Here is a 16,276-nt window from a genome sequence, read left to right on the forward strand (position 1 = left end):
CTCACACACACAAAAAGTTAACACAACAAGAGAAAAACGACCCCATTAAAAAGTGAGCAAAGGGCCAGGAGCGGTGGCTCGCGCCTGTAATCCCAGCACCTTGGGAGGCTGACATGGGTGGATCATGAAGTCAGGAGATCAAGGCCATCCTGGCCAATATGGTGAAACTGTCTCTACTAAAATATAAAAAATTAGCCAGGCATGGTGGTGCACGCCTGTAGCCCTGGCTACTTGAGAGGCGGAGGCAGGGGAATCGTTTGAACCCAGGAGGCGCAAGTTGCAGTGAGCCAAGGTCAGGCCATTGTACTCCAGCTTGGCAATAGAGTGAGACTCCGTCTAAAAAAAAGTGAGTAAAGAACATGAATAGACACTTCTCAAAAGAAAACCTACGAGTAGTCAACAATTAGGTAAAAAAAATTGCTCAACATAACTGATCATCAGAGAGATGTAAATAATATGCACAATGAGATACCATCTAATACCAGTCAAAATGGCTATTATTAAAAAGTCAAAAAAATAACAGATTTTGGCAAAGTTGTGGAGCAAAGGGAATGTTTATACACTGTTAGTGGGAATGCGAATTTGTTCAGCCCCTGTGGAAAGCAGTTTGGAGATTTCTCAAAGAACTGAAAATGAACTACCATTCGATCCAGCAATCCCAATATTTGGTATATACCCAAAAGAAAATAAATCATTCTATCAAAAAGACATCTGCACTTGTATGCTCATTGCAGCACTATTCATAATAGCAAAGATATGGAATCAACTTTGGTGGCCATCAATGGTGGACTGGATAAAGAAAATGTGGTACAAATAAACCATAGAATACTATGCAGCCGTAAAAGAAAATGAAATCCTGGCCTTTGCAACAACATGGATGCAGCAGGAGGCCATTATCCTAAGTGAATTAACATAGAAACAGAGAACCAAATACCATATGTTTTCACTTACAAATGAAAGCTAAACACTGGGTATTTAAACACACAGACACACAGACAAGAACAAATAGACACTAGGAGCTACAAAAGAGGGGCAAGAGCTGAAAAACTATCCAGTACTGTGTTGACTATTTGGGTGACAGGATCAACAGAAGCCCAAATTTTAGCATCAGGTAATATCTCCTTGGATTCTGTGCCAGACTAATAGACATGCTTCTCCTATTCAAGGCAAATCTTTCCATCTCTTCTCCCAGTCAATTTTCACCTGATTCCTCTGGAGAGTCTTTCTTCCTGAACATTTAATTTCTAGAAGGTTGAAGGAAAGAAAGGAAGTCCACCCTTATGTCTTTTGCTAGCACCTGTGCTCATTTCTCTTTTTCCTCATATCAAATCCTCCCCAAGGAATAATTTATAATCACTGCCTTCACTTCCCCAGTTCGCACTCAGTCTCTAATCCATGAAAATCTCACACCTTCTACTGAATGAAAATTCAATTTCTACTGAAAAAACAAGTCTTAGAAAAATTACTAAATCTATCTTAGTTAAATTTATGGATTATTTGCTAACTCAGCTGACCACTTTGTCACATCTCAAAAATACTTAGGATTTGTCTTCTTCTTAGAACTCTCTTTCATTGACTTTTGAGATGTGAGTGCTCTCTGAGGCCCTTGACCGACTCTGACATTTCCTTCTTGAACTTTTTAAAAAATATATACTAGATTCTTCATTTCTTCTCCCTGAAATGATGAGTTTTTCAGAACTAATTTGTCTTTGATTTTTTTTTTTTTTAGCTATTAATACTTTCTTGGTGATTTTATCTCTTCCAGGGATTTTATGATGACAATTCTTTTACCGATGATAATTGTCAATTATGATACTCCAACATTAAGTGTGCAATCAACTAACTACTGGACATTACCACCCAATCAATGTTTCCAAAAAGGAATTCAATATCTTTACCTCAAATCCTGCTTTCCTCCTACGCTCTTTAACTTGGTGAATGGCATCACTAGATACCTAACACACTAGAGATAATTTAGACCTATCTTTCACTCTGACATTGAATTAGCTCTCAAGCCCTGTCCACATCTATCTTCTCTGCCTCTGCTTAAATTCATACTTTCACTCTTTCTCCTGTGGATTTCTGTCATCATTTTCTCTTTTATTTTCCTGCCTCTAATACTAGGTCTCTTAAAACATTTATCAGGTCAAAGTAATCATTCTAAAACAAAATATGTATTTTTATTATTTATTAAGAACTTATTATATGTAAGGTGTCATGTTAATTCTTTGCATTCATTGTTTCATTTGAGCCACATAACAACCCTATGGGGGAAATAATAACATTCACATTTTCAGGTGAAAAAACAAGTCTTAGAAAAATTATGTTATTTGTCTAATGCCACAAAACTACTAAATGGGCAAATCAGCAATTAGTCTAAAGCCTGTGTGCTTTACATCCATCCATTAATATGGGTTCTCTATGGCTCAAAGGATAAATCCCAAATCCAGAGTATGCCAACTTCCCAAACACACCTCACATTCTAGTTTCTCCCTGCCTCTACATGAAACTCTTACCCTTCTCACACCTGAAGAATTGCCTGTTCCTTCTCCTTTACCCACAGTAAACTCTGTAGAGACCTCTATGAGAGCACCATATAATTTCATCATATTTGTTCATTTATTTTCCACCTGGGTGTGAGCTTCTTGAGATCATCATTTTGTCTCCAGGACCTGACACTGTATTTTGGCATACGGTACACAAGTTGGCAAACTACAGCTTATAGCCGAAATCTGATTTGCCAGCTGTTTTTGTAAATAAAGTTTTATTGGAACAATACCACTTCTGGTCATCTACATATTATCTATGACTGCTTTTGTAGTAATCTTCCCTCATACACTTGTTATGAGGACTAAGCGAAATGATACATTTAAACCTTGTAGCACAAGACCAGGCATGCTGACTCATACCTATAATTCCAGTACTTTGAAAGACTGAGGCAGGAGAATCACCTAAGCCCAGGATTTTGAGACCAACATGGGCAACATAAGGAGTCTCCAGCCCTAGAGTAGAATTTTTTTTTAAGGCCTGGTGCTGCACATCCGTGGTCCTAGCTACTCAGGAAGCTAAGGTGGGAGGCATGCCTGAACCCAGGAATTTAAAGCTGTAGTGATCCATGATGAGCCACTACTCTCCAGCCTGGGTGACAGAGCAAGACCCTGTCTCAAAAAATAATAACACTAACAAATAAAAATGAAGTTCTTAGGACAGACTCTGATACACAGATAATACTTGTTATGGACTGAATGTTAACTGCTGCCCCACCACTTAAACTCATATGTTGAAGTCAATGTATCTGTATTTAGACGTGGAGCCTTAAAGGAACTAATTAAGGTTAAATGAGGTAATAGGAAAAGAGGAAGTCAAATTCTTTCTATGTGCAGATGACATGATCGTATATTTAGAAGACCCCATCATCTCAGCCCAAAATCTCCTTAAATTGATAAGCAACTTGAGCAAAGTCTCAGGATACAAAATCAACGTGCAGAAATCACAAGCATTCCTATACACTAATAACAGACAAATAGAGAGCCAAATCAAGAGCAAACTCCCATTCACAATAGCTGCAAAGAGAATAAAATACCTAGGAATACAACTAACAAAGGATGTAAAGGACCTCTTCAAGGAGAACTACAAACCACTGCTCAAGGAAATAAGAGAGGATGCAAACAGATGGAGAAACATTCCATGCTTATGGTTAGAAAGAATCAATATTGTAAAAATGGCCATACTGTCTAAAGTAATTTATAGATTCAATGCTTTCCCCCATCAAACTACCATTGACCTTCTTCACAGAACTGGAAAAAACCACTTTAAACGTCATATGGAACAAAAAGAGAGCTTGCATAGCCAAGACAATCCTCAGCAAAAAGAACAAAGCTGGAGGCATCACACTACCTGACTTCAAACTATACTATAAGGCTATTATAATCAATACAGCATGTACTGGCATCAAAACAGAGATATAGACCAATGGAACAAAACAGAGGCCGTGGAAGCAATGCTGCACATCTACAACCATCTGATCTTTGACAAACCTGACAAAAACAAGCAATGGGGAAGGGATTCCATGTTTAATAAATGGTGTTGGGAAAACTGGATAGCCATGTGCAGAGAGCAGAAACTAGACTCCTACCTTACACCTTACACTAAAATTAACTCCAGATAGATTAAAGATTTAAATATAAGAACTAACACCATAAAAACCATAGAAGAAAACCTAGGCAAAACCATTCAGGACATAGACATAGGCAAGGACTTCATGACTAAAACACCAAAAGCATTGACAACAAAAGCTAAAATAGACAAATGAAATCTAATTAAACTTAAGAGCTTCTGCACAGCAAAAGAAACAATCATTAGAGTGATCTGGCAACCAACAGAATGGGAAAAATTTTTTGCCATCTACCCATCTGACAAAGGGCTAATATCCAGAATCTACAAAGAACTAAAACAGATTTACAAGAAAACAAACAAACCCATTCAAAAGTGGGTAAAGGATATGAACAGACACTTTTCAAAAGAAGACATATATGAGGTCAACAAACATATGAAAAAATGCTCATCATCACTGGTCATTAGAGAAATGCAAATCAAAACTACATGGAGATACCATCTCACACCAGTTAGAATGGTGATCATTAAAAAATCTGAAGACAACAGATGCTGGAGAGGATGTGGAGAAATAGGAATGCTTTTATACTGTTGGTGGGAGTGTAAATTAGTTCAACCATTGTGGAAGACAGTGTGGCAATTCCTCAAGGACCTAGAAATAGAAATTCCATTTGACCCAGCAATCCCATTACTGTGTATATACCCAAATGATTATAAATCATTCTGTTATAAAGACACATGCACACATATGTTCATTGTGGCACTGTTTACAATAGCAAAGACCTGGAACCAACCCAAATGCCCATCGATGATAGACTGGATAAAGAAAATGTGGCACATATACACCATGGAATACTACGCAGCCATAAAACACGATGAGTTTGTGTCCTTTGTAGGGACATGGGTGAATCTGGAAACCATCATTCTCAGCAAACTGACACAAGAACAGAAAATCAAACACCACATGTTCTCACTCATAGGTGGATATTGAACAATGAGAACACATGGGTACAGAGAGGGGAACATCACACACTGGGGTATGTTGTGGGTGGGGGGTTAGAAAGGGATGGCAGTGGGGCGGGGAGGTTGGGGAGGGATAACACTGGGAGAAATGCCTGATGTTGCTTATGGAGGGATGGAAACAGCAAACCACCATGGCATGTGTATACCTATGCAGCAATCCTGCATGATCTGCATATGTACCCCAGAACTTAAAGTACAATAAAAAAAAAAAGAGGTAATAGGGATAAGACCTTGACCTGATAGGATGAATGTTCTTTTAAGCAAAAACTCTTTCTGTGTATTCTCTTTCTCTCTCTCTCCCCCGTGCCTTTCCTACCCTGAAAGGGCACCCTAAGAAGAGGTCATGCAAGGACACAATGAGAAGGCATCCATCTGCAACCCAAGGGAAGAGCCCTCATCAGAAACCAACCCTGCTGGCACCTTGACCTCAGACTTCTAGTCTCCATAACTCTGAAAAATTAACTTCTGTCATTTAAGCCATCCAATCTATATAATATTTTGTTATGGAAGCCTAAGAAGACTAATACAAAACTCAACAAACATTATTTTCTATCGTTATTATTATTGCTACCATTATCGTCATCATAGGATGGTTATTATCATTATTATTATTGACATAGTACGGTCTCTGACATTTTAGGCAGTTAGTACCTTTTATTGTTATTAAAACTGATATTAAATTTAAAAAGTATCTGGACTACTTAAACCAATAAACATTTTCTAAGTTTCAGGAAGTCATCTATATACTTGAGAAAAATATGACCTTATTTTAACCACAGCTCCCTGAGATGAACAGAATAAATGGTATTTTTCCTGTTTTTCAGAAAAAAATGAAAATAGAGGATAATGGAAGTAAAGGCATGTGACTATGATGAACTATCTAGGTCTGGCTGAAGCCAGGATTTGAACTGTATCATTTAAATCTTAGACCAAAACAGGAGCCTCAACTGTGTCATCATCATTGAATCTTTAACACAGAAGCAGATGTCAGAAGACGTGGACTTCAAATTCTGCCAATTTCTAATCATGTGACTTTGACCTAGATATTTAACTTATTCATGCTTTGATTTCTCAGACCATCAACGGAGGTTGCAGTAGTCAAGGTCCTAGCAGGAAATTGATGGTGCACACAGATGGGATGAGTGAAGGCAGATTAATGAATGAACTACTGCAAAGGTGTGGACAGGGTTGGGGAAAACCAGTACAACATGGTGAACTATGTGAAGCACAGGGCAGTGAGCAACAGCAGGGAGCCATTCCCATTCCTAGGCCTCAAGGGATGAGAGATGTTCCTGAAGAGTAGACCTCCTAGAAGAAGCTGTGACCTTTGGAAGAGGTGTGCAACCAACCCAGAGTCTAACATTATGGGTTTCAAAGAAATAAATACCTGGACCTCACTTTCCCATTTTTCTCTAATTACCTGCTTGTGTTCCCCATTAACATTAACCAAGCAAATGAGGAGCCAGAAGACATTGGAGCCCACTGTGTTCTAGAGATCAGTACCCTGGGGCACGAAGCAGGGTAGAGAAGAGTGAGAGTAGATCCAGAGGGCAAAGGAAAATGCCCAACATGAACGATAATTACTCTACCTCCTTCTCCCGCAGAGTTACTGTGAATGTGCATTGTCGTTTGTCAAGTACTTAGAAAACATAAAGCATTGAGAGTGTTTCAGAAATGACAAAAGACTGTTCTTATCTTGTTAATTTTACCATTCTATCAACCTGCAAGGTAGACATTTCCATTCTCTATTTTGCCAGAGAAGAAATACATAATTAATCTCAGAAAGGTTACCTTTCACCCAACTGATTGCTGTTCAAGTGCTTATCTCTACAGCTATAAAATCTTTGCCCATTTTCCTATTTCTCTTTACATGTGAACCCATCAGTTGCAGCTCTAAGGAAACCTTTATTTCCAGAATATTTGGACTTTCTGTACATCCCTTTATACCTGGCAGCACAATAGTATGTGCAGGCAAGTTTTACCAGGTGTTTTTGATGAGCTTTGATTCTTAAATTTATCCCTGCAGACCTCCAGAGACAGGTGCTGAATTTGTTTCCAAGCCCTCCCTATGGCTGGAGCTAACCGGTCTATTTGGATACAGGGTGTGGAGGCTTCCCTCGCTGTATCACACCCACCTAGATAAGGGAGACAGGATGCCACACGACCTTCTAACATTTGTCAAAGAACAGACCAGTAGGGGAATCAAGACAGCACGGGTGTGCCTAGTTAATCAGGCACCGCAGACTAAACAGGCCTCCACATTTCCTTCCTCTGGGTTTTAATGAAAGTTCTTTCTAACCAAGAATGAAAACAGTCATTTGTTCATTTAGCATTCACTGAGCACCTGACAGGCCTTGTGCTGGACACAAGAGATGAAGAGATAAATGAAATACAATTCTTCTCCTCAAGGAGTTCGAAGTCAGGCAGGCAAGACAAACACATAAATAGACAATAAAAATACAAGGTGGGGAGTATTCTAACAACTTTGAACAGAACTCTAAGAAAAAGCAAGGTCCTTTGCCTGGTACTTGGAGAAGCCTTACCAAGGAACTAACACCGAAGCTGGGTTTTAAAGGAGAAGTAGGAAGTTATCCAAAAAGGATAATAATTATAATAACAATTCTAGAAACTTACTGACTACATTTCATGAACTAAAATGTAGGCCTTTATCATTAAGTCTCACTTCAATTATATTTTAGAAACAATTAAGCTGGAGCTCAGAGAAGAAACAGCATGTCCAGATTCACAAAGGTAGTAAATGGCAGAGCTAAGTCTCATGCCACGTTTCCCTGGCTCTAAAAACTCTTTTATTTCAATACTGCTATTCTAAATGAAGATAAGAGGGGCAGAATGATACCTTCAGGGAAAAGTGAGGTTTTGAGACTAGCTGAAACATGCAGCCCTGGGAGAAAGGCCTGGGAACAGAGACTGGAAGATGGCCGTGAAAGGCCTCACATGTGTCACCCCATTTAGATTTTTTTTTTTTGTAATTACTGGGAAGCCATAATCATATTTCTGATTTATAAATGTCACTCTAACAGAATTGAAGAGAAAAATTGGAGGAATATGGAAGACAGGGAGACCGATCAAAAAGCTGTTGTCTTCTTCCAGGCCAGAGACATTTGAGACCTGCATGAAGAATATATTCAGTGAGCATAGTGATTGCAAAATCAATATGAGCTGAAGCAATTCTGGAAAGGGTCCTCCCATAAAACATGACTATGAGTTTCTAGAAAAGCTCTTTCAGATCATCTGCATTTTGTAGATGGAAAATTGAGGCCCAGAGAGGAGATAAGGAAGGGCACAGAGAGTGTCAGCTCCAGCGCTCAATCCATCTCGACACAGATGGGATCTGATGCCCTTACCTGTCTTTCTGGCAGCCTCTCACAGGTGCTGTAACGCAGGCCCACACCACCACATTGCTGAACATTCCCTCCTGTGAGATACAGCCATTTCTCTTTGCCAGCAAGTCATTCTGGAATAACTCCCAGTACATGGACAAGATCCAGCCATCTAGGAAGGCTGATGGGAGGAAGCCCCTAACAATGAACAAATGTGCAGGGAAAACCCCCAGTGATTCCCCAAATGAGCTGAAGCAAAGCAAACCTTCTGGAGCTCATGCTTCACTGAGCAGGCAGATTGTCTGAGCAGGACCAGGTGAGGAGGAAAAGCAGGATGGTATAACTTGCAACTCCTGAGACAGGCTTTGAAGCAGAAGTCCTAGTCATTATAGAAATATCACTTACCTTCCTTTGTGTGCCAGCAGCCCATGAGGGGAAAGAAGGTGTGTGCAGAGGTGCTCTCTAACTGGAGATGTGTGGCTTGTTTTTTGTTGTTTTTTGAGATAGAGTCTCACTCTGTTGCCCAGGCTGGAGTGCAACGGCACGATCTCGGGTCCCTGCAACCTCCGCCTCCCAGGTTCAAGCAATTCTCCTGCCTCAGCCTCCTGAGTAGCTGGGATTACAAGTTCCTGCCACCATGCCCAGCTAATTTTTGTATTTTTAGTAGAGACAGGGTTTTGCCACGTTGGCCAGGCTCTTCTCAAACTCCTGACCTCAGGTGATCCGCCCGCCTTGGCCTCCCAAAATGCTGGGATTACAGGCGTGAGGCACCATGCCCGGCCACCTGTGGCTTGTTAAAGATCTTACTCTGTATTAACAAAGACCACGCAATTCCAACAGCCTGCGCAGACTCATATTGACCTCCTTTGGCCACCTGTCCAGCATCCCAGGAGGCTCTGTTGGCTAGCTTGCATTTCCTCCTAGCTAACCCATTAACTCTCTGATCCTCAGCAGACAGGGGCCTGATATCATCCTTACCTCCCAGTTAGCTCCTCTCCTCTGATGGGGGAAGCCAGCAGCAGGGAGATCACAGTTTACGGGCCAATGCTAGGGCACCCCTTCCCAACTAACCAGAGCCTTGTTCCTGAAAACATCTTCAGTCTGCTGGCAAGTGCAGCCTGGGGGTGATGCTATACCCATGTTCCCTAGCTTGTACGGTTACCTGACTGCCAATAGCCAGCATCCCATGGGCCTTGTCCTTCTCACAGGAGGGAGAGTGAGTCTCACCAGGTGGCCAAGTGAGTGGCAAAGAACAGAGAAAAAATATGAAGCTACAATAAAAAGGGCCCAGACAACTTTGAAGACAGACAGGAAACAGGGCATCCGGAGGACTTTCAGACGCAGAGTATAAGCACGTGCAGCAGATTAAAAGTATCGTCAGTGCCAGCTTATTCAGGTGAGGCAGTTTCTTCTCAAGAGGCTAAGAAAGAAAGACAGCTACCTTCCTTGTGTTCTCCCACACAGCTTGCCACCAAGAACCTTCTGGGAGAGCTGGCCTATTAAAAATGCTTTAGCCAGTTCTACTTCCCTGCCTTTGGTCATTTTCTTTTCCTGCCTGGCAGCCTCTCTGACCTTTCCCTTAGCTCTTATTCACAGTTAACGTTCCAGCTCATTTCACACCTTCTTTCCCATAAAGCTTTCTGCCTTAGTTTGAGTTACCCAGAAAACAAAAGCCTAAGTCAGAGACCTGGATGCTGGTCATTTATTGGAGCGCAATCTCCAGAAGCAGAAGTGAGAGTGTGATGAGTGGAATGGGAAAGGAGAAACCAATCTAAGGTACATTGTCAAGGTCGCCATTGCCGGGACCTGCTGAGAAATGTAAGGCATGCCTTCCACAATTATCCGTAATTATTGGTTAGGAAGCTGGAGCATTTATTCATAGGCTTCTTCACTTCTTATTCCCCCTCCCTTGTTCCTGGATAAGGGTTTCCCCCACAGTACTGTCTTAGTTTATTTAGATTGTCCTAGAAGCAGAGCCTGAGACAAGGATTCAAGTGAAAGTCATTTAACGGGCGATGCAAGGAAGCACCTGTAGGAGAGTGGGAACTCGATAGTGTGAGGGAAGGAAGCCAGTCAAGGGTGTGAGAGCAGGCAAGTTACCACTATAGGCAGCTGGAGCTGAATCCTGCTGGGGAGCTGCCAGTGTAGGAACATGCCTCAGATTTATCCCTCAGAGAGGTTGGCTGGAGGGTCTTTATCCACCACTTTCTTAAGTCATCACTTGAGGTTCATGCCATGGGTTAGGGGTAGGAGTTTAATTTCCTGGCACTTCCTTCATTCCCAGCATACAGACAGAGTGGGGTCTTGCTGTCAGAGAGAGGGTGCAGGCAAAGATTTATAGCTACTCACCCGATGAAAGTAGTGTATAGTCTTTACTCTCTACAAACTAGAGAACATGGGTGTGACATCTCCCCCAGGCTGTGCCCTCCAGCAGACTGAAGATGCTCCCAGTTCTAGAAGACCCTGAGGCAAGAAGCTGAAAGACAGATACTGTGGCAGAGGGAAGTGATTGTGAGTTGTCTACCACAACTGTAGTTGGAGTTAGAGGTGGATCAAGAGCAAATGGAGGACCAATGGTATGTCTAACACCATCGCTAACTATGCCAAGCCACAATGATTGTTTCTGTCCTTCCTCTGAGCACCTCTTTCCTTAATAATTCTTAGACATGCTTAGGTTGTCCTATGAGCAGCCAAAAGGGCTGCATTCCATCTAGCTTGTCAAGGGACTCCATTCTGCATGATCAATTGTGTAAGCTGAGCACCTGAAAGTAGATTGCAAACTTTTGGGGTCAATGTCTGTGACTTAGCCTTTTTAGCACTTAGCACAAAGCTTTGTACCTAACTATGACTGTCTACTTTTGCAAGAAAATTGAAGCATTCATACATGATCTCCCTCCCTTCCCTATCTATAAAGTTATCTTTATATTTATAGAAGTTATATATATGAAGTTATCTTCATATATATGATATAAGTTATATATATATATATGAAGTTAGCTTCATGTCTTACATCTGTTACTCCTATCTTGGAAATAACAAGAAAAAGGTTTTTCCTTTCCCTGATGAAGGTAAACCCATCCATCTGCTCATGTTTTTGATGCCATTGATTTCACTCCTCTTCTGGGAGTCCTCACTCCTTTAGTTATTTCTTCTCACAAACTGTCTGTGTAGCAGGTACTTGGGCCAGGTGGTGGTCCTGAAATCTGGAGCATCCTACTCCATTTCTTCTTTGCTTGAAGCCTCAGAGTAGCTGAAGAAACCCTTGGGATAAAGTGTACGATCTGTGGAGAGCAATCAGCTGTGGCCCAACCAGGGCAGCCAAAAGGCCTGCATTCCATCTAGCTTGGCAAGGGACTCCATTCTGCATGATCAATTGTGTAATATTAGCCTGGGAAAGGGGGCACCTGCTTTCTCCTTCCCTTCAGTCCTGACAGGGTGAGGACAAACAGTCAGAACTTGTGGGATTGGAATGAAGCGTGGAAATGCCCTAGTCATGCCCAACACACGTTCTGCCCTCAGCTTCTCTCTCTAATTCCAAGGTCTGCCATTTCCTAATACCCAGCTTAGCTTTCAGAAAATAAACTGCTCCTTGTCAAAATCATTTGGATTTTTTTTACAATATAAAATGTTCCTGTTGACCTCCATGGAATCTAGAAAATTAAATGGCTCAAAGATGTGGGCCATGGATTTGAGAAGTACAATAGTCTTTTTGCTACATTTTCTGCCTCCTGAAATCCTTTGGGAACAAAGCTGCAATAAATAACCATACATAACTTAAACACAATTCACTCATGGTGCTTTTCTTGCCCTAGTTTATCTTTTCCCTCTCTCTGATTCCTAGTTCCCTTCTTGCCACAGGCTTTCATGTTAATGAGTTTGAAATATGTCCCTTAATATTCATGCTTACTTGTAACATATGTAGTGTTGGTTTGGGTGTGTCTATGTCTTTAACTTATATAAATCATATGATATTTTACATTTCATTCTGTGTCTTGTGCTACTCAACACTAGAGATATGGGAGGTGAAATGGGGTGGTATTTGCTTTGTTTAATCATTTTTTCATTTGAAGCATCACACATATGAAAGAGTGCATGAACTTTAAAAACCTCCTATATGGCCATCCCTGATATCATCTCTCACTCCACACTAGAGGAATTCTTTAAGCTAATCTTAATGTTAATCACTTTCTATTTTGCTGTTTTGTCCATTTAGTCTTCTGGTTTGGAGCTTTACGTAGTTAATCATACAGAATGCACCCCTCTACGACTTGCTTTTTTGGTTTAACATTTTTTTTTAGATTTATCTATGTTGCTAGTATAGCTGTGGTTTATTCATTTGTATTGCTGTAGAATGTGTTGCTATATCATACCTTATTCATCTGTCTACCATAGGTAGACATTTGGATTTGCTGCTGCTGTTGTTTTTGTTATTCTGACTATGGTGTTACACACATATGGACCCTGTTTTTGTGTGCAGCCGGACAGAAATGTATCAGTGAAACATATCTAGAATTGGCTTTGCTGAGTCATGAGGTAGCACCACTCTTCTGTTCTAAGCAATGCCTAACTATTTTCTAAGGTTAGTATACTCACTCACACTCTCTCCCATGGAGTTCGATAATTTCCTTCTTCATATCCTTGGAGGTGGTGACACTGTCAGACTTTTTATTGTTGTCAATCTAGTGGTCATGGAAAGGTATTCAATGTGCATCTCCTCAATTGCCAATAACCTTGAACATCTTCATAACTTTATGAAACACATACGTTCTCTCTTATGTAAAATTCCTCTTTGTATTTTTTGCTTATTTGCCCTTTAAGTTGTTTATCTGTTTCTTAAGAATTTTTAGGAGTGTGTGTGTGTGTGTGTGTGTGTGTGTGTGTGTGTGTATTGTGGATACTAATCCTTTGTCATGTATATATTACAAATATCTTCCAGTTTTGAATTTTAATTTTAGCCCTGTTTATGATATCTTTAGTATATAGAAATCCCTCATTTTAATGTGGTAGGATTGATCAGTTGTGTGTGTGCTGTGTTATGTATAAAAAATTCTTGGCCAGGTGTGGTGGCACATGCCTGTAATCCCAGCTACTCAGGAGGCTGAAGCAGGAGAATTACTTGAACCTGGGAGGTGGAGGTTGCAGTGAGCCAAGATTGCACCACTGCACTCCAGCCTGGGCAAGAGAGAGAGATTCTGTCTCAAAAAAACAAAAACAAAACAAAAAAATTCTTTTCTTTCCTTGTAGTCCTTAAGATTTTTCTATGTAAATCGAATGCTAAAATGGTACGTCACCTCGGCCTTATTCATGTTATTTGCCTTCTCTGAAACTTGATTAGTAAAACATTTTCATCCTGAGGGTTTTGTGGGGGTTCCATGTAATAAGTGTCTATGAAAGAGCCTAACCAAGCACATCACACATAATTAGCACGCAGTATATGTTGGTTCATCCATTGGAGCATAGTTCTAGTTCTGTATTTCGAGACTGTTAGATTTTTGCAAGTAACTTCATTTTTAAACAGCAAATATTTAGTCTGTTGTTTATATGCTGGACATTTTGTAAATGTTTTATTCTTCACAAACCCTGAAGGTAAATAATATTATCATTACCGTTGTACAGATGAGATAATTCACACTCAGAAAGAATGAGCAATTTACCTTGGGTAACACAGACACTAAATGGCAGAGCCATTATTATGTTTGCTGTCTGCCTTTCTATCTAGATTGTGAAATACGTTATGGGAGCATCTACGTTCAGAGAATGGCAAGACTCCTATAGTGCTGGAAAATAAACTATATCTGTAGGGGCATGGTATGAATTTGAGGATGTGGTAAAGGAGGAAAAGATAAAAGTGGTCTACTTATTGCTTTTCACTTCGCAATGCGTCCTCCATTCATTCCCTCAGACCTGACTCAGAGTCTCTTAAAACCACCCATTCCCCTAAGCGTCTACCTTGAGCCCACTGCCTTCCTGATTTGCATCCTAAAGACAGTTGCCCATAATTTAACTAACCACATAGTTCCTCTCCAAGGAATTCCACATCCAGTGGAACATTGCTCCAGTCAGAAGGTAACTGGACTCCAGTGACTATCTTCCTGTCAGAATCCTGAGTCACCCAGGACACATGGGTAACAGGGTTTAAAGCTTTGTTTGTTTGCCTTCCCAGACAGATGTTGAAACAGAATCTCCCACCACCAAACTGTTCAGACAACCAAGCAACTCAGTAACCACTTACTAATGCTAACAGTCTTTTAGCATTCAGTTTCCCACCAGATAAATTATAGCATAGTGTATAGTGAGTTCATTTAATTCACTGAACGTTAGTTGTGGAGAACCTTAGTAATTACCTAGACACCATTGTAGCGGAAGAGAGCAAAATGCAAAGAATGAATGCAGGGAAGTAAATTCCTTCACCTTAAATGTACATCATGGGTTGAAGGATCTCATATTACTGAATTTCCCTCATCTATAAAATGAAGATTTAAAATATCTACCATTCCTACATTATAGGATTGTTGTAGACCGGGCGCGGTGGCTCACGCCTAGAATCCCAGCACTTTGGGAGGCTGAGGTGGGTGGATCACGAGGTCAAGAGATCAAGACCACACTGGTCAACATGGTGAAACCCCGTCTCTACTAAAAATACAAAAAAAATAGCTGGGCGTGGTGGTGCACGCCTGTAGTCCCAGCTACTCGGGAGGCTGAGGCAGGAGAATTGCTTGAACCCAGGAGGCGGAGGTTGCGGTGAGCCGAGATTGCGTCATTGCACAAGGATTGTTGTGAGAATTGAATCAAATAACATCCATGCCTCTGTGATGATCTGCCTTAATCCAAGTATGAAGTTGTATACGTAAGAGAAGGAGAGCAAATACAAATGTGTTGGATTAGTCAAGAATTCTAAAAAATTCAATATTAAGTAAATCCCAGAAAATGTATAACTAAATATTAGAGATTTAGATGTTGCTATTGTTTGAATATGATTTGTCCCCGCCAATACTCATGTTGAAACTTGGTCTCCAGTGTGGCTGTATTAAGAGGCAATACCTTTAGGAAGTGATTAGTTCATTAAGAGGGATTAGTGCCTTTCTTATGGGAGTGAGTTTTCATCTCTCATAGGTTATCATCAGAAGCTGACCAGATGCCTGCCCCTGGATCTTGGACCTCCCAGCCTCCAGAACTATGAGCTGCATAAGCGTCTTTCCTTTATAAATTTCCAAATTTCAGGTGTTCTGTTAAAACAACAGGCAATCGACTTAGACAGATATGTGTTTTTTGTCTTGGATAGACATATGAAGCCATTACACAGGGCATGTGACTGATTCCACAAAAAAAGGGTCAGTAATTCTGTTTTAAGTTGTGTCTATACAGAACATAAATGCCACTATTCTAAAATATTCCAAGATGTCATCAACAATAATTTTTTGAAATAAAGCTTTTAATATAATTGAGAAACAATGAGTTCAAGGCTATACTTTATCTAAATTATTATAACAAAGTTTGTTTTAATTGTCTTTTGCTGCTTAACTTACAACACCATAACAATAGCAACTAATTGTGTAGGTTGGCTTGAAGTTTCCTCTGACAAATGTGCCAAGGCTTGCTGGCATAGCTACACTCAGCTTAAGATCTGCCTGGGCTGGCAGTCAGCCTCATTCACAAGTCTGGAAGCTGCTGTTGGCTATCAGTTGGGGTACCTCGTTTCTTCTCCATGTGGCCTCTCATCTTCTAGGAGACTGGACTAACTTTCCTTAGATCCTTTCTCAGGGCAGCAATCCAAGAGGACAAAGGAAGAAGCAGCAAAG

The sequence above is a fragment of the Aotus nancymaae genome, unplaced genomic scaffold (assembly GCF_030222135.1).
Source record: "Aotus nancymaae isolate 86718 unplaced genomic scaffold, 86718_ANA_hifiasm-v0.15.2.pri h1tg000007l, whole genome shotgun sequence".
Lineage (NCBI taxonomy): Eukaryota > Metazoa > Chordata > Mammalia > Primates > Aotidae > Aotus > Aotus nancymaae.